The following is a 25,574-nucleotide window of genomic DNA, read 5'->3' as shown; positions in this document are numbered from 1 at the left end:
GTGGTACCACGCAAAGGACAATGGTGGAATTGGTACGCCCTGATTTGTCTATTGTGGACTTGGACCCGGTTATTATGCATATGGAGAAGTGGAGAAGTGGAGAAGCGTGGCTCAGTGGTTAGAGGCGGCAGACCCGGAAGCTGAGATCAGCCGTGGACCAGGGTTCGATTCCCCGCCTCGGCGGGTCTCGGGCTCAAAAAATTCCACGGACTCGACAATTCTCGCTCCGGTGCCTACTCGACTCACGGGGTCACACTCTGCGACTCTGGGCAATAGCTTGCTTAATCTCCACTACGGCCCCTCGCGGCGGGATGCCTGACTTTCACCTTGTGAATACCCTGCTGGGGTATCTCACAGGGGAATACCAGGACGGGTTCCCTAAGCAAGCGCCTTGAGACCCCTGGGTGATTAGTGCGCTATATAAAATCGAAATACATTTACATTTACATATTAATTTGCTTATTGGTTCCCTAAAGGAGGACTTATTTAAATATGTTCAATCTGTTCTAGATCGGGTGTTGGACAGGCTAATTAGAATTGAATCTAAACTTGATGGCCACAGTGTTGGCCGTAGTGTTGGAGGGGTCAGGCTCATAGCCTAAGTAGTCTTGGTGTTGTTGAAGGGAGTAGGAGTTCTAAATTGCTTTGTGTTGGGACCCGTGATGTTGAGGAAATGGCATCCACCTTGGTTCCTCCAGGACCTCCCAGTAAACACACAGCAAGCAATGGCCCAATGGGAGGGATTGGTAAAGGGCCTGTTAAGCCTAGCCAGCAAAAGTGTAGCACACCGCCGAGCCCAGAGTCTAATCCTAAAGACCTTAGAGTTGAACAGGTAGGGCTGGATTTGCCATTCGAAGCAACCCCCTTAGTGGCGGTCTAAGTAGGGGTACCACCTGTCAAAAGTAACTGCGTTGCGACCACGGAGGAGCTTATCCGTAAAGTCAGGTTTTGGTGTAGCAGGGCTTCTGAGGGGGGCCTAGGGGCATCTACACACATCATAATGGCCAGGCGGGTGGGCCATTTGGGAAGTTGCCAAAAACGATAGCCGAAGATTGTATAGTGATCGATTTTGACCGGAAGGAAGTGGCAGGGTGGCTTCTCCATGGGTGTGCCAATCAGACATCGGGAGGGATTATCGCTCTACCTTCGGGATTTTTCTATCCCCCCGTTGTAGGTACCTGGGGCAGAGATAGCCTGGGGCCACAAGGATATAGGGCAGGAAATAGGCCATTTAGTCCAGTGGTTGAAACAGCACACAACCCCCTCAAGTTCTCCAGAGTTGGTACTGTTGATCGAACCCGATATCAGTATAAAGGGATTATCCCTGTAGACAAAAGGTCTTCTGATAGTAGGTTCACAACATTTAACAGATTTGCCCCACTAAGTGAGCTTGACAATAACGACTGACTAGATCTTTATCCGGAAGGGGGAAATGAAGGTGTAGTAAATAATATGGTTTGTCTAAACAATATTACTCAGGGGCCCAAGAGCAATCTGAGAGAATGCTCGAAGATATTGAGTTGGAATATTGTAGGGGCTGAAAAATAAATCAGATGATGTCAGGTGGAAGGATTTTCTAAGTGATTTTGACATCATCGGGTTACAGGAAACCTGGGATACTAATAATCTCTTCTGGTTGGATGGCTATACCACCTATTCGATACCAGCGAAAGCTTCTGCAATGGGCAGGGCAAAGGGCGGGCTATTGAACCTTATTTCTCTGAAAATTGCAGGTATTCATAGTAAATTAGAAACTGGCTCACCTAATTGTCTGGCCGTACAGATTGCCCTTACTAATGCGCGAACCCTGCTTATTGTTAATTTTTATAATTCCTTTGATAAGGCTTTTACAAATGAACAATTGGTTAGTCTCTATCATTTTCTTGAACTGTATAGTGAGAAACAAACAACTTCTTATTCGGTTATTGTTTTAGGTGATTTTAATATACATTGTTGTAATCAAAATTGTTTTGTTTGGGATAGTCTAGGTCCTGTTGATCAAGCAGAGACACACTTTGAACACTCGCAGCAGAGAGGTTTTTTGGTGAAACTTGTGGTGGATAATGGTCTAACTTACCCCAACAAATTTGATGATGGCATAGTTGTTCCAACATTTAAAGGCAAGGGTATGCACTCAACTATTGATTATATTTCTATCAGTGCAGCCCTGACTTCAAGGGTTATAGGCTACACCACCATTTGGTCCCAGTTTAGTGACCATAATCCTGTCATCTTGACACTGGTGGATGGACTTAAGAATCCCAACAAACCTAACAGATCCGCCGGTATTTTAGAAATACGAACTACAGACCAGGCCCGTAGAATTAAATGGTGCTCGGTAGTGCGCAGGATTTTCAGGCCAATTTATTGGTTGAGGTAGGAAGCGAGATGCACCTCTGTTTAGACGAAAGTTCCAGGGATGTTGATGTCCTTACTGCTTAAACCACAATCTGTACCCAGATAGCCTCTGATCTTAAGCGGCCCTGCAAGGAGCAGCCAACAGAAGGGGAGAGATGGTTTGATCGAAACTGTTCTGCAGCTCATCGTAAGCTGTTAGCAGATTTAAAGTCTAATCCGCTGGATAAATGCGCCATAGTAGTCTTAAGGAAAAGTTATAATATGGATCTACTTAAATGTAAAAAAGGAGATTAAAAATGAGGCATGGAATGAGTTATTATCTATCAAGGTCATTAAAAATAGTGCCAAATTTTGGGAAGTTGTCAACAACCCCTTTTTCCAAAATTACATGGATAACCCCCTTGATTGCAATATACAGGAACATGGCTGGTATAATCATTTTAAATCTGTTTATGGTGACCATGATATCCAAGGTCACCCTGGCACTATATTCGAGATCGAGGCATATACTCTGACCCTGACAGAGTCAGATGTAGCAGAAGCTATAAGTCAAATGACAAGCAATAACGCCCCTAGACCAGATGGTGTCCCAGACGATCTTTTTAAATCTGATATAAAGATATGGTCCAAAATTTTGGTCAACGTTTTTAAAAAGGCATGTAAATGTACAGGAATTTATATAGCGCAAATCACCAAGCGGTTTCTAAGCGCTTGCTTAGGGAACCCGTCCTGGTATTCCCCTGTGAGATAACCCCGGCAGGGTATCCGCAAGGTGAAAGCCAGGCATCCCGCCGCGAGGGGCCGTTGTGGAGATTAAGCAAGCTATTGCCCAGAGTCGCAGAGTGTGAACCCGTGAATCGAGTAGGCACCGGAGCGAGAATTGTCGAGTCCATGGAAATTTTAGGACTCAAGACCCCGCCGAGCCGGGAATTGAACCCTGGTCCCGGGCTGACCTCTGCTTCCAGGTCTGCCTCCTCTAACCAGTGAGCCTGGGTAAATCAGGCCTACCCAGTTCGTGGTCTGAGTCAGTGATAGTGTCTATTTTTAAAAAGGGTAACAGAGGGGACCCTAGTTGTTACCGACCCATTTCATTTATTGATTCTGCCATAAAGGTGCTTGGAAGGGTGGTACTCAGTAAGCTTACAGGTTGGCTATCTGAAACTAAAACCCTATCAGATCTGCAATACGGATTTAGGAAAGGCAGAGGCACCACCGATCAATGCCTCAATCCACACCTTTTAATTGGGAAGTACACCGTGGCCAAGAAAGGACAAATTATGGGTCATGCTTCTCGAACTAGGTGTAGATAAAAATATTGTGCATTTCCTTGCCGATTTGCACAGGGATTTAACTGCCACCGTGAGATATGATCAAAGGGGCAACTGCACTCAGGGAATACGTATTGCCAATGATGTTAGGCAGGGGTGCATTTTGACCCCTCTACTTTTCACCCTTTACATTAATAATTTGGATCAAGCTTTAGGGGAAGTATGTAAAGACATTCCACATGCAGGGGAACGCCTGATCCCGGCACTCCTCTACGCGGATGATGCCGCCCTTCTAGCACGAACGGCAGTTGGGTTACAACTTCTTTTAAACTCCTTTGCTGCTTTTATGAAATCCCTGGACTTAAGTGTCAACTTTTCTAAATCTCATATCATGATAATTGGCCTTAAACCTAAAAGGGTTAAAGCTCTCCATGGTGAGGGCAAAATGCTTACCAGGGTCTCTACCTTTCACTATTTAGGTGTCACATTTGATGATCAAGGTACTTGGACCCCGCAAATACATGCTAAAAGAAATGTCCCGGCCAGATCTACATCAGCTGTCCAGGGTTTTGCACGTAGGCTAGGGGCCAGACCAATGCAAGCTCTGTTAAAAATATATGGAGCGAAATGCATTTCTCTTGCGATGTATGGCGCAGATATTTGGGGTTTTAGAAACGTAAGGGAAATTCAAGTTTTTGAGAACAAGTTTTTAAGAAACCTTTTATCTGTCTCACAATCCACGTCAACCTATATTATCCATCAGGAGACTGGAGCTGTTTTTTTGGAAGATTTAATTGCTATTACACCTCTCCTGAAATGGATCTCAACTTGGTTAAACCCTGAATTAGAGCTGAACTGTGAAGTCTTGGAAGATTGCCTGGCCCTAGATCAAGCAAATCGTATCCCCTGGTTGAGTTATGTCCATAGGCTGGCAGTGAAATTGGGACAGCCAGAGATATTTAACTCACCAGACAAGCTAGTAAAAGGTGATATGAAATGGGCGAAGGAATTATATCTGTTGATGGCTTCTATGGACAGAGAAGAAAGGGAGTTGGTAAAACCAACCGTAAGAGCTCACCAATTGTTAAAACCATCTTATGCAATGGAACCATACCTGAATGTTGTCACAAATCCCAACCACCACTTTCTCCTTGTAAGTTTCCGGTTGAACAATTTCACTTCCTTCTTGCTGATCCCCCGGGATGGAGGAGGGTGGAGGACTCGGGGGTATGTTCTTGTGATGATTTTTCTACCCAGGACACATTCCACTTTATCTTTTTTGTGAGAACTTTTTGCACATTTGGAAGCGTTTCATTCTCCAAATCTTAAAGGATAAAGGTTTCTTGCAAGTTAAACCAGCACTTTTGTATTTACAGCTGCGATCTAATGTTATGGAGACCTTTAGTATAGCTAGCATTCTTACTGCAGCAGTTAGATTAAGGAGGAAAATAATGAAACGGTAACTGATTTTTATGAATTAGCTTGAATCAATTAATTTAAAATATGTCTAAAAAAATGGACCCGAGGTTTTTAAAAATGTTATTAATTGCTTTTGATATGTACTTAATGTTTGAAATTTTGACTGTGAATTATTGTTTTAATAATTCAAATTCATGTATAGAGTGCTTTTATGGTTTTTAAATTAACCGAATAAAGTATTTTCTGACTGACTGACACTGAAGTTTAGGTGTTTCACTTCTACTTGAGTGATCTGATTGCAGAGAACATCAGATGCCAGAATGTAATCTATAGTGGAGCCATTATCCGAACTCCCATACATCTTTTTCAGTTGTCCAGTATGGGTATCTATCTTATTTACTATGGCTACATTCCTTGTTATTAAAATACTATTGAGCACATTTCCATATTCATTATGAATGAAATGTGGCGTTGACTCCCCCTCCCTGTCAACTAGTCAGCACACTGGCATGGACACTTTATCGCAACAATGAGGGTTAAATTGCCTAACCAATGAATGTTAAGGCAGTTAGGATTAGTGTAAAAATGGAATCAATCTCCTTTTCCAATGAGCCAACAACCGGTGCCATACTCCCTTCAAAATTATTATTATAATATTTAATTATAATCCTGTCCCAAAAGTTGAGACCTTCACATAGTAACACGTGATAATAGAGGGATTCGTTCTGGAATTTTAGAACCTTAGTTCAGAATGTATTGGAGATCAAAGTTAAAATACCCCTCTCACTCTCCCTGCCTTGGAGGGGTTTGGAAGGATTGATACCAATATATAAAGATGGGACCTGTTGCCCATGTTTCCTGGAAACATATAGGGGTCGATTCCGATCCGGTAAAAACCGCTCCGAATAGCCGTTCGGAGCGTTTTTCCCATACGATTCGTACCCTGCAATGTCCCCCGTACGTACGACGAAGTACGATTCGTACCAGCAGCTGGACTCCGTATGAATCGTACAGAGACCGTACGACTCTAATCTCCGTACGATTCTCACTCGGAACCCGCTGTACGCGACATATGTACGGTTCACAGCTGGTTTATACGACCCAGCAAGTACGATACGTGTCGGGCACGCACCGTACGACCCTTTTTCTACAGGAGCTGAAAACAGCCGTAAAAGCATAGTTCGCGCCGAAACAGGTACGGAACGCCCCCCCCGGGTACGGTGCGTACCCCCCATGAGCACCGTACCCCTGCGATCATGGGGGGTACGCGCCGTATGGTGTATACGTGATTTTGCTCTTTTCCGTACGAATCGCCCTTACCTGACGTGGACCATACGAATCGCGTCCTCATACCCCGGTCCGGATCGTACTCGTCGGGTCGTATGGCATGTGTATGAGTCGTACGGTTCACTGTTTCAGCCTTGCAATACATACAGATCGCGACAATTCGGACGGATTGATGGGATACGGATCGTACTACATGAATCGGACGGACGGGTACGAATCGTACGGTGATGGCTCCGGATGAAAATCGGACGGACGTTTTTTTACCCGAATCGGAATCGACCTCATAATGTCCTGATTTGCCACTAATCCTAACCAGTCTGGGTTCCCCAGCTTCTACTTTAGGCTTGCAACGTTCCATGAAATAATCTTCAACCTAGATGTACCCTTGTCCTTTGGTGCTATCAACCTCTGGTTCCTTGATTCAGATTGCTTGTTCTCCTGTGTGTCCAAAAGACCTCTAACACATCCACTCACACCCCCATAGAACCTCTCATAGACCCACTCTCACATACCCATTCACAGACCCATATAAGTACTCACACAACCAATCACTCATCCATAGAGCCAGTCACACACCCACTCACTCATACTGCGACTCACAGACCCACTGAATCACTCATACAGAAACTCACATAGCCACTCACTCACACATACAGGTACTCACACACCCTCACACTCACCCATACCGCCACTCACACTGCCACTCACTCAACAATACAGCTAGTCACACACCCACTCACCCATGCAGCCACTGGCACAGCCTCAAGCGTACACCAATACAATCCTTCACAAACTCACAGGACCAGTTATATACCCATTAACACACTCATACAACCACTCACACAGTCCCACACCCTTAAATTCAGTCTCCTATACAGCCACTCACACACACTCACCTATACACACACTAGAACCGGGAGCTGGCCTACCTGGGGGCTAAACATGCTTTTTTTTTTTTTTTAAGAGAGACACGGATTCAGTGTGGCTTCCACCCAAATATTTTTTTAATGACTTTTGCCCTGCCTTTCAGGACCCTCTCCTTAGGTCCTAACTTTAACTACCTACTGTTGACTGCCAGTTATATATATATATATATATATATATATATATATATATATATATATATATATATATATATAAAGCTACGAGCAGATAATGATTGATGCCTTTGATGAAGTGCGATCCCGCACGAAACGCGTCAGGCACTTTGAACTTTGGTGTTAACCTTTACGGACAGCATTCTGCAAGCCTGCTTCATTAAAAGCATTTGAAACCTTCCTGTGAGTGGCTTCTCTAATTGGGCAACTTTCGTTTGGATTTAAACCGGCCAGCCTCGGTCGGAGAGTCGCCCCACCATGATGATGGACCCGTGCCATGTCCTACATGCAGGCACACGAAGGGACAGGAAGGGCATGTGGAGAGGTAATACAGCGCATGATGTTGTATCCAGAAGTGTTCCCCAGCCCACTGTGGTTTTTGACATTTGAATCCATTTTTCTGCTGCAAGCTACTCACTGGAGTAAACGACAAGGACTACATAGACCATAAGGCTCAGGGTGTGCCTACGCCCTTTGTGCACGTGGTCACAGTCTTTAAAATACAATGAAAGCTACGAGCAGATAATGATTGATGCCTTTGATGAAGTGCGATCCCGCACGAAACGCGTCAGGCACTTTGAACTTTGGTGTTAACCTTTACGGACAGCATTCTGCAAGCCTGCTTCATTAAAAGCATTTGAAACCTTCCTGTGAGTGGCTTCTCTAATTGGGCAACTTTCGTTTGGATATATATATATATATATATATAAATATGTAATATATGTATAGTCTATGTATTATAAATTCACTGTAATTATGGGCAGGTATTGTCATAATATAAAAACGAATGTTTTAAAACACAAAAAACACTGAAATTTAGCAGTTATACGTAACTGAAATAATGAAATAAGCAAACATTGCACCCCTGCATTGTCCTAGAAGTGCTATGTCATCAGTAATATCATCAATTATGTGATTTAATTTGTCATGAATTATGTAATATGTGAGGTGATAAGCAGTGCATTGTGAAGGTACAAGTTATATGAATTCCAGTGTTGTTTTGGTTTTTAACTGTTAGTTTTTAGGCTTGCGCTGTGCTTGAGAAATCTATTGTTGTTAATATAAACTTACAAGGGCTTTACATCCCGTCTCCTCTCTTTCCTGGCTTCTCATTGGGTCCTGTGCGTGCCACTTACCTTTCCTCCAATTCTTTTGACTGTAGCATATTTTCCTGCATTGACAAATGCTTGTTCCTCGTCTGCTTCTCTTATCAGTTTTCTGCTGCCGAAATACTGTTAACATCTACTTTGGAGTAACAATATTTTCATAAAGTTTTGTCCTTTACCCTTACAGCATATTTATATAACAATTTATCGCCCAGAAAGATTTGCATGGAATCACAGGATGTTGGTGGTACCACCGAGACTCAAACCGGGATTCCCAGCTCTCGAGTCAACAGCTCTGCCTGCTGCGCCACATCCTCACCACTCTCATGTTATAAGTCAGGGAGCTCTTTCCTTCTCCTGGATGGTGGTTGATGAAATCAGCTCTTTATTGATTACATAGGCGAAACCAATGCATTACCAATGCTTGTAATATTATTTAAATACCGACGTATAACTCAATTTTAACTTTTGATGTTTTTTCTGTGAGTTTCTAAGGTTTTTTAAATGTAAGTTAAAATCTTGTTGCCTTACTTACGTATAACTCAACTTTATCCTATATTTCTTTCAGTTAATTCCTAAGGATTTTAAAGTAAAGTAAGCTCTTATTACCATATCTAAGTATATTTAGAAGTGCACGATGCATGTTTGGTAGAAGGGGCTGGCTTCCAGCCAGGCCATGATGCCAACTACTCACCAGTTTCAACCATCCGATGCTCACAGCAGGCCTTTGCCCAAACCCCACAGGTGTCCAACCTTGATGCACGTATGGGGGGGTTCGGCATCCCAGGGCACATGCGGGTGTACCGCTAGAGTACAGGCATACATTTTTTTTATGGCCCCAGAGTTGTCCCTTTGGAAGCCACTCCCCCCACAAGTTCAAGGTGTTTAGGCTACACCTACCCTGCCCTCTTGTTCTCAGTCATGAAAATTTCTGTTGATGATGTGACCTGCCAAACAAATCGCTCCCCAATGCCCAGCTATCACTAATGTTTGAACCTGACATTCTCTGACCAAACTTACATCACTTCACAAAATGCTTCCTGAGTAGAGAGCTAGCTTTCTTCCAAATTTAGTGTATTTAAATTCCTATGGAAAGTTGCATGTGGAACAGGTGTTTTCAGACTCCCACTTGATGGCTCCCCCCAAAACTTTTCAGAAAGGGGCAGAAGTGGATGAACTTTCTTTTAAACGTTTTGTGAAGATTTGTCAAACAGCACCAAAGTTATTAGGAAAAATGTTTTCAGGAAGTCAATGAAATTGCTCGGCCATGCCCAGATATCGCAATTTTTTATGCTTAATTTCTCGAAATGGGCTGAAACGATTTACACCAAATCCCAAAAAGCATGCTTTCTGATGAAAGATTTAGCTCTATGATTTGATGTGATTCTGTTTAGCTGTTTTTTTTGTATCATTGGCTTATTTTCACACTGAAAATTACATCGGGAAAATGCTTTTTGGTACCCCCCTCTTTTTCTCTGCCCCGCTTGATGGATCCCTTTGACACTTTCCAGGAAGATGAGCCTTTAAAAAAAAAAGTTTTGTAAAGATTCATCAAACAGCACCACAGTTATTAGAAAAACAAACCTATGGAAATCTGACTTCTGTATAACTACACGGTGGTGGCCACCATTGTATAATATACATATATTATATATACAAACCAGAAAAAGTTAACTCTTTGTAGTTATCAGTCTTTAGGTGGATAGTTGCTCCTTTACATGGAGTACATCCAAATTTCCACAACACTCTAAATATGCCCACCTTAAATACCTGTTTTTTAGCAGAATTTTTAAACATAGGACAAGCCCAATACCATCCATACAGAGCTAGAAAGGTGACAACGTCTTCTGCCCTTTTTAGCACTGTCAGAATCCGGGTTGTACAAGAACGTACATCCTGAAGCACACTTTACGACAGCACCGAGTTTATGAATTTAATCACCAGAGGTTTATAGTTACCAAAGAGGGGAAGTGTTAGGTGAGGGTACTGAGGCAATGGAGATCTGTAACGAGACAAATGGAGTGTTTGTGACTCTGGATACCTTGATCCTTGCAGTTCCAAACAGTGGCAATAACTCTTAGCTAATTCATTGACAATAAAATGCTATATGAAACCTTGTATATTTCTCTATTAGTGACCTGATTTATATAGATAGTGAAGCAAACATTATATAAAAGTCGTTAAGCAACATTCAATTATCAGACACAAATCTAACTTTGGATAAGCGTAGTAGTAATTAATTTCTTTCCATTATTTGATCTGGTAATTGTTAGACTTGTTCAGGATATTTTGTCACAAAATTTTACAGTCTCTTAATGCAGACCTTTGTTTTGCAGTGCTGACTTAAAAAATGTCTTTACCTTCATTCAGATACATATATCACTTCACAAGCGACTTAAAAACTGATCCCGAAGATAAGCCTTTCAATAATTATCCTTAAAGACCTGTAAATTCTAACAAAAACATTCACAATGATGTCTACTTGCCCATATACATTTTACAATAATAAACCAAACAGTTCTCAATTTTATCTTACATATTATACTACCATGACCTCAATTATTTGTGTCAACATATCCAAAAGTGAGGCCTTGCTTCCATGCAGCCTGAAATATTTATTAACAGACTCTAAAAAATAGGAACAGTCTTACTATAAATGCCCCGGAATGGGGGACTGCTGCACACTTCCTTTGTTGAGCAGAATTCTTTGAAGTTTGATTTAACCGCTGTTCAAACACATCCTGGAACTCTCTGGATAAACTGCAAAGACGGGTCAGGCACAGCTGAAATTTATAATAAACTGACTAACTCAAAATGGCCACCAAGAAATCAACATCTTGTGAGGTTTTATCTTCTTGCGAAAGTTCGGGTGAGATTCAAGATGGCCGCTGCAACCTATAACAACATTGCATTGTGCTATTACACTTTCCAAAACCATTGGGAATGTGCTATACTATGAGCCTTTTTGAAAATGGCCATTCGTCTGTGTGTTGGGGCTTAAGATAAATAGAAAGGGGGTCGCAAATCACTGCTAATGACAGTGGAGATTTCCTGACAAGAACACTGGTAAAACATACGATTATCAAGTGCTATCCACACTGAGCCAAAAATGGCAAAGGCCCTTAACCATTCCAGGCACAATATTACAGTTTTCTTTGATTGGTAAATACCATTCAAGCCAACCTGGTATAAGTGAAACCAGCTCCTGACATAAGTTTTGCTCTTCTTTGAGCTTGTCAAAGAAGCATATCCTTGTCCAGACCCAGAGGAGCACCAAATATAAGCCCAAACAATGGCTTTCTATGATTAGAGTGTTACAAAAATTATATATCTGATATATAGACATATTTTTTTATGAAGGATTTTGTTTTTTAGGACAAATAGTCCCACGAAACAGTGTGTCTCGGGCAGACATAAAAACATCTTATCCTCTTATAATGTATATTAGTATGACATTTGTATTTTGAGAAGCCTATTTCACGGCATACATCATGTTTATGGCTGTCTGTTAGCAGCAAATACAAGAGGTCGATTTATTTTACATTTACCAGCATATGCAAAGGTTTGGGGATACCTTTTACTCTTCAAGAGAGAAGTATGGAGGTCTCATGCTCTTGAACTGAAAACAGCATTACCCTCCCTACACAGAGACTGATGCTTGACATTCTATAGGAGTATTAGACTGAAATAAGTAGTCAGGTGACAAAATGGCCTGCCTGCCCCTTTTTCCCATTGCAATGGATGAAACAGGATTACTTTGTGCAATATCAGCTAATATTTTTCAGGAATTTTTGGACATTGGCTAGTCAACTACAAAATATCACTGATAAAGGAAACACTGAAACCATACTAATTAAATGCTACCCTATCACGCAGGACTAAGAACGTTACAGTGATGAAAAGCACCTTTTGGTAGAGAAACCATTATATTGAGGAGTAAGGTCAGTACTGTAAATCCTAGCGTTTCTGAGGTGTTTTGTGTGACGCATGTAGTCATGTTGGTGAATATTACAGCGGGCTGGTAAAGTCAATAAAAAGACTTACATTTTGTATGACTAGGGTAAACATTGATGGTGTGCTGTTAATGACGTTAAACCTCAGATTGCATGCAGAAGACTATTATGGGCCTGGTATGCTTAAGGCTACTATGCAACATGGAGCTTATTTACAAGACTCTGACGCATCTGTATAGATGCGTCAGTTTCCCTGCGCCTGCGTGCAAAACTCTTGCGTCACCATGGATGCTCTGTATTTACAATAGGATTGACAGATGCGTCAGAAATTTTGATGCATCTGTCGGCGCAAAAGTCACCCATTGCTGGAGTTGTGTCCCAAGCATGATACAACTCCAGCAATGCACGGGGAGTCTATTCCTAATGCACTGCGTCACTCCTTACGGCTACTCCAAGCAGGCATAGGGTTTTGACGCAGTGACATCCAAGTGGCACAGTGAAATCTTGTAGATTTCACTGCGTCACTTCTATGCGGCTTTCCCACGTGGGAACACCCACCCTGCATACATTATACCTGACATAGGTATAATGTGACGCAGGGCTTTCCAAGGTGAAGCATCTCCCTAGATGCGCCATTTTGTAAATAGACCGCAACATGGCGAATTGTCAAAAGAATGGACGCAAAAGTGTCGCAAGGGGCTTGTAAATCTGCCCCCATATCGTTACCCAGCTTAGGCCTACACCTGATGTGGTCTTACTGCTCGTTGACATGATACAGATTCTCTAACTCCAGCAGCTGCTGCACCATGACTTCTTAAATTCATTTTCTGCTCCACTGCACATTCTGTCTAAACTACAGAAAGAACCTGAGGCAGTAAGTTTGGTTACTCCACGTCCTTCCTGCTTTCCTCATACCTGTTGTTTACTTGGGAGCCTGCCCGCCTTTAACACTGATTGACTAGGCCAAGTGAAGTTCAGCTGTCACTCCACTCCCTTTTCCAATTCAGCTGTCAAACTAGCCTATTCTTGTCAGGGGGTGGTTTTGTTCCTCGCTGCTGTACTTGTACGTTCACCAAAACATTCTGGTGCCTGTCATATTTTGAACAGTTAATTGGGCTTCCTCTAACACATGTAAGAAAGCAGGTCCTGGATTGACCTCGGAAAAGGCACAGGAGAAAAATATCTTACTGTTTCTTAGACTGCCAGGGCAATGTTTGTACAGGTCTATGGAATGCAAGGTGTCTTTCGTACCATAAATGCTGCAAGTACGGAGAAGATATTTAAAACATTTCCTGACATTTTCTTTTGCAAGAGTACCTTTTTAATTTAGAAAAATGACAGAAAAACAGTACTCAAAAATGTTTCAGTCGTGAGTAGCCAAGGAAGGCTCAGTATTTGCACGGCCACAACTTCTGCTGATTTGGAGAACATGTACTAGCTATGGAACAAAATCTTGTCTTGGTGCACAATAGCAGTACAGAAAGGCTCTTTCAAACATTGAATACCGAAGGAGGGGCCTGGAAACATTAGAATTTCAGAAGAGCCTTTGCTCCTAAATACCAACACCATGGTGGGTAGTCTACAATGTACCCACCCTCCCCATACACTTGATGTATTCTCAGTGGATGAGAGGAGCCAACTTATCATCTTAACTCAGACCACAGCAGCATAGGTTCACATAACCTGTTGAGAGAACGTGGGCCCTTACTGCCCAGCACAGACAGGTTGCTGGGAGCAGACCCAGACAAGAACTGGTAGGACATCTTGTGGGAATTTGTAAGGGACTGATGCTGAAACGGTGATGAGAGAGCAGGGGCGACCTTAGGCATGTGCAAGCTGTGCACCAGCACAGGGCCACAAAACCCCAGGGGCCATCACGCCAATATATATCCTTAATATAATAATCCTCTGAGTATCGATACATATTTGCATGGCGGCCCTTGGTAGGGATTTGGCGGCCTCCGGCTTTGTTCCATTTCCAAACACCCTGATCCCCCCTCGTCAATGGCCTCCACACCTGCGTTCCTACGGGGGCACCCTACCTCTTCCTCCGGGGGGCCCCTACCTACGCTCCCTGTCCAGGGCCGCCATGAGCCTAGAGCCACCCCTGGAGAGAGGTGTGTGACTGGGCTTCAGAGCACAGCACAAGGGGTATAATGAGTTGTCTGGTGGGTGTCTGCCCCCTCCAGCGGCCTGTACTTAACCTGATGCCTAACCCAGATGCCCACCTACTGAACTTTACTGAACTGCCCTTAGGTGATTTACCATACAGCACATACTTTGATTTTGGATACAATAGAAGGAGAGTTCTGAAGTTAGTAAAATCTCTACAAGATTAAATTGAACCAAACAGCATCCTCCTCTGTCGAACTCCATTTAGATACTACCACTTCTATTAACCAACCATAGAACAGGTGTTAAATATTTCTCTAAACACCATTTGGGACAGATGTGTTAGCTCATAGAAAACAACACATTTGATTTAACATTCCTTAGTTTTTAGTGCAGTTTCGGTGCTGTAGATTTAATTTTATTTATTTATACATTTATATAGTGCGCCTGGACCTAGTTGGTAGGAGGGGGCTTTACAATATAATAATAATAACATGTCACTGATTACATCGAGAAATGGGTGATGGGAATCAGATACATTTGAAAATGTATTACACATGACAGGATAGTTTTAGGTTTGCTTTGTAGACTTTGCATGGGAATTGTTGATAATAATGTGAGCCTTAAGTTGTTTGCAAAAGTTTGACATAGGGTCAGTGATCTGAGTTTGGAGGATGGGGTGGCAAACAGTTCCGGGCTGAAGTGGCAGGACTTGAAGAATTGCTTCTGTTCAACAGAATCGCTTCTAATAGGCCAAATTTAATATGCACTATTGCTTCCTCATTGTGACCTTATTCAATATATGACGTCACACATTATTAGTCATTAACTTGAAATTAATACCTTTCTGAATTTGTCTAGAAAATGTAATACTATTCCTGAAGTGAATAAAATAGAAATGAAAATATGTTTCTGTATCCTCTCCAACCCTAGGACTTCTGCCAAATCAATTAGACCCTCTTAAAATGTTTGTTTTAGCAAAAAATGTTCTGGTTGGTTATAGTACCTAGTCTAGGTTTCAATACATTCCATAACATACTCATTTGTACTTCTTTCGTTGGCTTACTCTTCTCTGTTGCCACAGTGAGAATATGGCACCATGGGATGCTGGTGGAAAAGTACCACAGACCCTGGCAGACACTTTATTTGCTGGTAGCTTGGCCAGACATTTTATTTACTGATTGCTTGATACAAATTATTTTAATCCTCTTTGACATTCCAGTCAGAGAGGTATGAGGGAAGTTGCAAGAAGGAAAGTTCCACGTTGACTGTGTCAACTGACTAACGCATATAAGTTTTCCATTGTTCTGGAAGTGGAAGCAATGTTTGCTCACCTCAGAGTCCAACACTATCCCTGAAGTGGCTATGTTTGTGCTAGGCATTCTAGGTTTGCTCATTCCAGAGCCTAATACTTTCCCAAAAGAGGAAATGTTTTGAGTGGCATTAGTAAATGCGACCTCCTCAAAGAATAACAATTTCCCAATGTGGCTATGTCTGGAGTTCAAATAGTAAGTTTGCAAACTCCAGACTGCAGAGACTCCCTATGGTAAAGTATAGGGATGTTCTTTAAAAATGTACCTCACAGGGGGAAAAATATTAAAAATATTTTGATATTAGGTATTAATTAATGAATTTTACATATTTATCTTAAATGGAGAACAAAATAAAAAAATGCACAGCACAATTAAATTAATTTTGAAATAAATCTTGAATTATGGGAAATATGTCAAAATAATTTGCAATTTATTTTTTTAAGTTAAAACGTAAAACAGATTCCCATTTAAAGAAGACAATTAAATTTTTGTTATGCATGAATGATTATTAAAAGTGATGTATATAATAAATGAAAACAAATCTAGTTATTTTTTATAAACATTGTTACATTCATTTTTAAATTCAAAATGGGGTATTCAAATATTTTATAATCAAATAATAAATATGCACTCTAAAACTGAGCATTATTTCTTATTGAGTTACATTTTAATTCTCTATCTCCATTATTTTCTATGGGTGGGTGTGACAGTACCAATAGTTGGCCATGTGTGGTGCTGCACTTACCACAGTTTTGTTTAGTAGTAACATATACTTCGATTTTGTGAGTAATCAAAAAGTAGTAAACATACTCAATACTGTAAATTACCCAAAGGTGTAAGTTACCTTGTTGAGTCATTCCTGTAGATTTATATGGTTATATGATTTTTTTATTTTGTTTGATGATATTTTTATTAATATTGTTCTGGTTGATGTTCATTGATTTTAATATGTGCTCAATACTGCCTGTTTTTATATCTTTGATTTCAATGTTTTACATCAATATTTTTGTGGTCAATGTTTTGTTATTTTCTATTTAGTGTAAATAATGTCAACATCATGGTTCATGATATTTTTACATTTGTAATTCGATATTTTATGTGTTTGATATTATGTCATAATTCCAATATTAGCATGGTGTTCAATTAGCATTCACAAAAGCTGACACATAAAAGATTTTGTTAAGAAAGCCTGCTTATATAAAACAAATTGACAGCTAAGCCATTTCCATTGAAGTAATACAATGGTTTAAGGACAAAACAGTGACAAGCACCTTAGTAATGATGAAAAGAGAGACATTAAGTGAGACAGACAGAAAGTGAAAAAGTGATTACTCGTTTCTAAATCTTATTATTTCATGCTGGCTATCCAGCCAGTTCCATCCCATCCCATCCCACTTTTCTCCATATGAGGTATCTTAATATTTACGGTTTGAGAGGGAGCAGTCCCAGGATGCCGTAACCATCAGCACTGGCCAGCTAGTGCCGGGGAACCAGCATCCAGGAGTGGATGCAGATCAGTACAGTGCAACTGGAGCCTCTCTAAACCCCCCAAATATCACCTGATCTGTGGATTTTAATCACCCAGATTATGCTCCACCTTCACAGCCCTGTTTCATTCCGCTCAAAGAACAGGAGGTTGCTTACCAGATCCCTCAAATCTTTTCTGGCCACATTATTACTATGTCTAAGCTGGAATAATAGTGAAAATGCCCCCTTTAGCTCCTACAATGTCGCTTCTCAAAGCCGATACCAATTAAGATCATTTTGAATGAGACAGGAAGTTATAGATATAAATCAAGGGTCTTGCCTGGATAAGCAAAATCTAAACAGCTTGTATCTCTGCTAAAGAGCAAGGTCAGGACATTTGAAACAGAATCTCTAGATCTAATTCTACACAGGCCTCCCAACCTCTATACTAAAATAAACAACAAGGTAAACACCCAAGAATTAACCAAAAACAGAAACAAAGGCTCCCTAAGCCAACACCATCACTTAGGTCCTTTCTTAGGGTAACTAAGGTCACTCAGGAGGAGTTGAGAAGTAAACCTAATTCAATTTCACTGGTCATGTTAAACTCTTTGCTTATTTCTGGGTCTTATGTTCCCAATATACAACTGGGTAAGAAAATAAATAGGGCAAACAATATGAAAGGTATAGACATGGAAGTAGCTATGTATGGGAAGCATGAGAGAAAAAGGAGCATCCCTCAGATCTCATTCAGAACCTTCAAGGAAAGAATTAGGTTCACAATATAATACACCCAGCTATGAAATCAATAATTTTACTCCTCGTAGATCCATATCTCAATTCACAATATGTTTAAAGTCCTGATTAAAGTCCTGACTCATTTAGAATGGAAGAAGGTTCCGTCCAAAACATATTTAATGCCTCCTCAATTACCTACCTCTCTCATTATGTGGGGGGCACAGTCTAAGTTCCCAGATGTGCCGCATATGAAAGGATCCAACATGTAGGTAGTAGAAATCATGCAGAAAGAATAGAAAAAGAGTTTAAACACAGAATCTCTGATTCTGAGAGTAACAAGTCTTAAATATAAGACTCTTGCTGATCATTGGAATGGAATTTAGATGAACTTGCAAGGCTCTGGATGAAGTGACACAGTAAACACTTGAGAGATTGCAAAATCAGGCCAGAAGGAACAATATTAAAATAGTGAATGTTCCAGAGTGAGTTGAAGGTATGGACATTAAGATCTCTGTAAGATCTTTGTAATGAGTATGATCCAAGATGGCCTTTTCAAAGGCAATGCAACTAGACTACAGGGATATTGGGCTTTGGCGCTACAGAAGGTGTTATAGGAAGAAACTGAGAAATGTTTGGTGAATTCTCAAAGATACCCATTAAAGGAACTCATATTATATACACCCTTAAAATCTAAAACCATAACAGACCTTGATTTCACCTGTACCACCAGAGTAGACCTATGTCTTACCACAGAGCAAAGACAATAGCTGATGGATATGAAAATGATTGAGTCGCAGGGATTAGAGGAAGTTGCAAGTGCAGTTAAAATATCTAGCACCACTAAAAGTAATGTGGCTTAATAAAATATACTTTTTGCCAATTAAGGTGGAAGGTGACCCAGGCAAAAATCCCAGAAACCTATAATCCCACCACAGAGTAGTGCCAATGTAGCATGTTACAATCCTGACCTTTAATCACTGTTTAAGAACCAAACTTCCAACGCCTACGACAAATTAGAGCCATCTCTGCACTCATTGTTAGGAGGTTTCCTAATTCATCTTTGTGGAGAGAGGGAGAACTATCTTTATCTACGAAAAATATACTTACGCCAAACAATTGAAAAAAGGAAGGGCCTGATTACAATGTCGGGTGGAAAGGATCCGCCCGACTTGGAAAGCCTCGGACAAGCGATTGGAGGCCTTTCGGTCGGCTTTTTCACCACTGAAACTGCTATGCTCAATATATCAGATGACATTCATAAATCCTTAGATGAAGGTGACTCATGCCTCCTAATCCTACTTAACCCATCGGCGGGATTTGATACGGTAAATCACCCACCTTTACTCTAGACCTTCAAGAATCACACTTGTATTAATGGCATAGTCTTGAAATGGTTCACATCTTACCTGCAACAACATTCTCAGCAAATAAAAATCAACATGTGTCTCTCGAAGCCTGTACCAGTTCCATAAGGTGTTCCTCAAGGTTCAATCCTTTTTCCAGCCCTAGTTATTCTCTTCATTGAACCTCTCACAATTATTCTGAAACAAATTGGGGTCAAATATCACCATTATGCTGATAACACACAACTATACTACAAAATAACATCACCCAGAGACATCCTCCATCGGAATGACACACTTAAATAGATACAAGACTGGCTTAACACTAAGGGCATCATTAGGATGGCGGGTGGACTTTGTCCGCCCGCCATCCTGACTTAAAAAGGAACCGCACAGCATAAGTGTGGCGGTCCCCTGGGGGTGATTAGAATGCGCCCACCACACTGGCGGGCACATCCTGCATTTTTAACATTGCAGCGGGCGGTGCATTCAGCATCACCCGCCGCATTGGCAAAAATACATGATGTGCATATGCATGCACAACGTGGCAGGCACAGTGCGGTGCCTGCCATGCTGTGCATGAACATGCAGGGGGGTACCCTAGGTACCCCCCATGTGCCCCTCCACCCCTCAACATCCTGGGGGCCCGCAATGGGCCCCCAACTTCAAAACCTGCATGCCGTTCCATGGTGGCAATGCCGCCACGTAAAGGCTGCCTCCGGCCTGCATCCTAATATGGATGGCGGTGTCTTGCAGACACCGCCACCATATTATACCCTTTTCCGCCCGGTCGATTTGTCGACCGGGCGGAAAAGTGGCAGACGGTCTTCCCGTCCGCTGCGGTACCCCCGCCATACTAATATGGTGGGGGGAAATGGGTGGCGGGTGGGGAAGAATGTAGGGCGGATCGCCACCACCATGTGGGCAGTGGCAATCTGCCCTACATCCTAATGGGCCCCTAAGCACCTAAAACTGAACATCAGCAAGACTGTACTGCTACTCTTATCCCCTAAAAGTAAACCCCTACCAATCCAAGAATGGATCAAGACTTTGAATGCACTAAATTGCTCTACTTCACTTTTTAACTCCGTAAAGTCCTTGGATATAACCCTAGACAGTAAATTGTCAATAAAGGAGCAAATCAACAACTCAACCAAAGGAGCCCTTTTCACACTGAAACACCAAAAACAATCAAACCTTTTATACCCCTACCAATCTTAAGACTGTAGTGAAATTGCTTGTCCTCTCCAAACTGGACTATGGCAACACCATCTTCATTGGAACTCTCAATGCGGGTGCCAGACTCCTCATAGGAATAAAGCAATTTGATCACATTTCACCTGCCCTTTAAATGGGACCTCAAATCTCTAAAGCTTAACAACTACTTCAGCACTCTCACAGTTTGATCCACGCTTCCTAAAGACCTAGCCCCCGTCTACATACTCATTTGTTACGATCTCCTGACCCAGTCAGTCCCTACTTTGGCACAAACTTTGGCATAAACGCCATTACCTTAATGTTATGTTCTCCCAATTTTATTGCTGCTTTGTATATACTTCCTTTGACTGCGTTTGACCCACACATATCTTCACAAGTATCTATGATCACATCTTGTATAGCTTTATAGCACTATATCAAACTGAAAGAAAAGAAAAATAATACATTGTTGGGATCAGCGTAAAGAGCTATTTTACATATAAATTAGTATTATTTGTGTTTGGGTATTAATATGTTAAATAAATATTTAATGATTAAATAATTTAATTTTTTTTGTTACTTAAATATTTTACTGTGGTTTGTGATTTTATAAACAGTAATATACATTTTCTAATAGTTAATTAGTCATTTTCAATTTAATAGAGGGTTCTTGTTTTAATTGGTGATTAGGGTTGGAGGATATTTTAAATATATACAGTTTTTTCTATTTTTAATTGTTTGTATGGTAATGAAAGAATTAATTGGTAATTATGTTAATTAATATATCTATAATTTCTTTAGGCTAGTATCTGATTTTTTATTTTTGTATTTACATTTTTTATATGTAGGTTAATTAACAAATTGTAATTTTGGAGGGAGGTTTTGGGTTTAAAGGGGATTACAGTAGGAAGCTATTGAAAATGTTAATTATTTTTGTTATGAATAATGATTGTTTAGGGTAATTAAAAGATTTGTTGAACGTTAAGTAAATTATTTAATTGAAAAATCGCTATGTTAAATAGCATTTTTAAATTAATTTTAATTAATTGATCAGCGTATTTAGTTTACTTTTTTTTACATTATTTTGATATTTATTATTTGCTTTGTTTTAATTACTACTTTTATATAAAGAATAATGTTTTCTTTAGAATTTTTAATTATTTATTTAGTTTTTTGGGTGTTTTGTTTGGGTTACATGTAAGGGGTGGGTGTAACTTGCATAATTCTGCTTTGCGTAATTATGTTGAATTACCTAAAAATTCCACATAATTAGACGTTAAGAGTAGTTCTGCTTTTAGCACTATTTTACAAAAAATGCCCCCTTGTGTCCAAAATGGCGGCAAGAATGCATTTTGTACCAAGAAATAGCACTAAATGCATTTGCTCGTACTCACTAAATGTCACTTGTGGTAGGATTTTCCAACAGTTTATTGCCGGCATTTAGCTCTAGTTTCTTAGTCCTTAGTCCATCCTGTCCAAAGCTAAAAATTAGCGCTAATTTCAAATGAACATAAACAGCTGCATGAGCAACCACTCACGCTTACTAAATGTGCTCTTCCAGCAGGATATTTTCCCCTCAAATTACTTTTAATTGAGTTATTATTGATAATTCTGCATCAAAGAGTAACCCCTCGAAATTACTGTGAATACTCTGGCACAATTAAAATCAGTACCAGGCCAAGTTGCAGGAATGAAAGAGTAATTAGTTTTGACATATGATTAACATGTTTAATATTTTTAATATATTAAATGTGCTAAATCATTTCTAAATTATTTTGGAATTTTGATATTAATCTTTTAGAATACTTCTAATTTTATTAATCTATATTGCATGCCTTTTTTTACATCAAAATATGTTTAAATATTTGAATTTTTTATTGTTTGTGAATGTTCTTTTAAAAAAAGTTTAGAAATCGGAATGGTATAGCTAACCCCTCCAAAAGCTTTCCCTGCTGTTGCTTAGGTTGGAATGGGGAAAGTAAATTGACTCCCTCCAAACTCCAATGCATTTCCTACTGTAGGTGTGTGCCAAATACAAACATTTTGCTTTTGTGTACTTACATGAAGTTTTGGCAAAGTTACGCAAAATCATGAGTATTCACATTACATTCAAATCCATCATTTCACACTAAAACATCATCACTTTTTCGGCGCAAAGATGTATTTAAACAAATAATCACCTGACAACAGATGCTTGTGTTGTGTTTTTCGTGTGTGGTCGCTATAAATTTTTACCACAAATGGTTACATATTTACACGAAGTGCTGTAAAGGTGTAATTTCGAGAACTTCCAAAGTTACACTAGTTAGGCCCGTATAATTTAACTTTTGGCCATGTCTACCCTACGGTTAAATTGAGCTGGGAATAGTAAATGTAAATCATTCAAAGTCCAACACTTTCTCTACTTTTGCTTAGATTGGGGTAAGAATAGTAAATCTATCCTTTCAAAGTTTAATATTTTCTTTGCGTTTTATTTTTTGGGGCGTGGTAATGGTAAATCTGACTCCTCCAAAGTCCCATTCTTTCCCTGCTGTTGTTTAGATTGACGTGAAAATAGTAAATGTAACCTCTCCAAAGTCCAACGCTCTCCCTACTGTTACAAGGATTGGAATGGGAATAGTAAATGTAAGCTCTCAAAGTTCAATAGTTTCCATAGTGTTGCAGATATATTGGAGTGGGAGTAGTAAATCTAACACTTTCCATGCTTTTGTCTTAAATTGGAGTTAGAATAGTAAATCTAACTCCATTGAAATCCAACAATTGTGCTAGAATTGTTTATTTGGATTGTTGGTTTTTATTAGCTTAAATTAATGTTCAGATTTTTTATTAAAAAAAATGCTTTATTCAAATGTATTTTATTATATTTTTTTAAGTTAAGCTTGAGATATGTGTTTGCTACATATATAATGGTTGCTAATATAATGAATGTGTCTATTTTCAAAATGGTTTAAATATTAATTTAATGCTTTTTATACTACGTATATATCATTATATATTTAACATTCATAATTAAAATGATTTCATTTTTTAATCACGTCTGATATTTGTCATATATGGTTGCTAATTTTAATTTGCAGGTTATTGTCAATATTGTTAGTATGTTTTGTAATTGTTTATATACTGATTTTATATCTTTTAAAGTATATCAATTTCCACCTGGAGAACAACAACGACCGCAACACCACCACCTTACTGGACAACCTCGCCAACCTCGGTCTCAAGCAGCTGGTGACCACCCCCACCCACTACGCCGGACACACGCTCGACCCCGTCTTCTCCTCCAGCAAGGACATCACCTTCAGCCACGCCACCGGACTCCACTGGACGGACCACAGCTGCGTCCACTTCAGCTTCAAAAAGAACACGATCCACCAGCAACAGGTTGCACGCAGAAGCTGGAACAAGATCACAGCCGACCAGCTCGTCGCATCCCTGAGCCAGGACACCCCCGCCAGCTCAGCGAACCCCAGCCAGGCCGCCAACAACCTCACGAGGTGGATCAGCAACTGCGCAGATGACCTCGCCCCACTGAGGACCCCGCCCAGCAGACCCGGCAGTCAGAAGGCACAATGGTTCACCGACGAACTCAAGAGCTCCAAGAAGAACTGCCGAGCCCTTGAGAGAGCCTGGCGCAGAGACCCAACACCAGACAACATGACCAACCTCAAGCTCGCCACCCGAAAACACCACCAACTGATCCACACCACCAAGAAAACCGCATTCAAGGAGCGACTAGACAACAACGCACACAACAGCAAAGAACTCTTCAAAATCGTCAAAGAGCTCTCCAACCCCAGTGCCGGAAACAACGACATCAACCCATCGCAAGACCTCTGCAACTCCCTCGCCTCCTAATTCCACAACAAGATCGCAGATATACACAACAGCTTCAGCACACAGTCAACGCTCCCCACGACGGCACCGGCGCCCCCCACCACCACCCTCCGCGCCTGGACCCCGATCAACGCCGAAGAAACCCAACGCACGATGAACTCCATCCGCTCCGGATCTCCAACCGACCCCTGCCCTCACCACGTCTTCAACAAGGCCGACTCCATCATCGCACCCCACCTACGGGACGTCATCAACACCTCCTTCGCCACCGCAACCTTCCCGGAGAGCTGGAAGCACGCCGAACTCAGCGCTCTACTGAAGAAACCATCAGCGGACCCCACCGAACTCAAAAATTACCGCCCCATCTCGCTCCTCCCGTTTCCGGCCAAAGTCATCGAGAAGACCGTCAACAAGCAGCTGGCCGCCTTCCTCGAGACGAATGGATCCCTCGACCCTTCGCAGTCTGGCTTCCGGGCCAACCACAGCACCGAGACTGCCGTCATTGCCGCCACTGACGACATCCGAGCCCTGCTCGACAACGGGGAAACAGCGGCCCTCATCCTCCTGGACCTCTCCGCAGCATTCGACACTGTCTGCCACCGCACCCTAGTACTGTTCTACACAACAAGGGAAAACCCAAAAGGAATAACACTAGGGTCCTTGGGCAGTAACTTATTAGACAAAACAGAGGACCCTAGTCATTTAGGATCAAGTGAATGATAGACCCACACTAAATAGTATGTGTGTCCTTTGTCCAGCCGGACAGAACTTTATTTAGCTAGAATAATTTATATTGGTTCAAATAATCAACATTTATACACAAGTGGGCACAACCTGTGACCCACAGAAGACAAGAAAAAACAAGTGAAAATAAATTATGTAAGGGCGCACAAGGCGGTCTGCACTAGTAATTCAGTTCAACAGACTTAGATTCTTATTAGCAAACCATTGTAAAAGACGTTTGTGACTTTTATAACAAACATATGGTGCTTTTGGGTCGACGACGTTTCGATGCAGAGAGAAATGCAAGCATCATCATCAGGACAAAAACCATTGTGTTATGTTTGTCTTGAGAGCATAAT

The sequence above is a fragment of the Lissotriton helveticus genome, chromosome 10, assembly GCF_964261635.1.
Source record: "Lissotriton helveticus chromosome 10, aLisHel1.1, whole genome shotgun sequence".
Taxonomy (NCBI): Eukaryota; Metazoa; Chordata; class Amphibia; order Caudata; family Salamandridae; genus Lissotriton; species Lissotriton helveticus.
Note: the sequence above shows the minus strand (reverse complement) of the source record.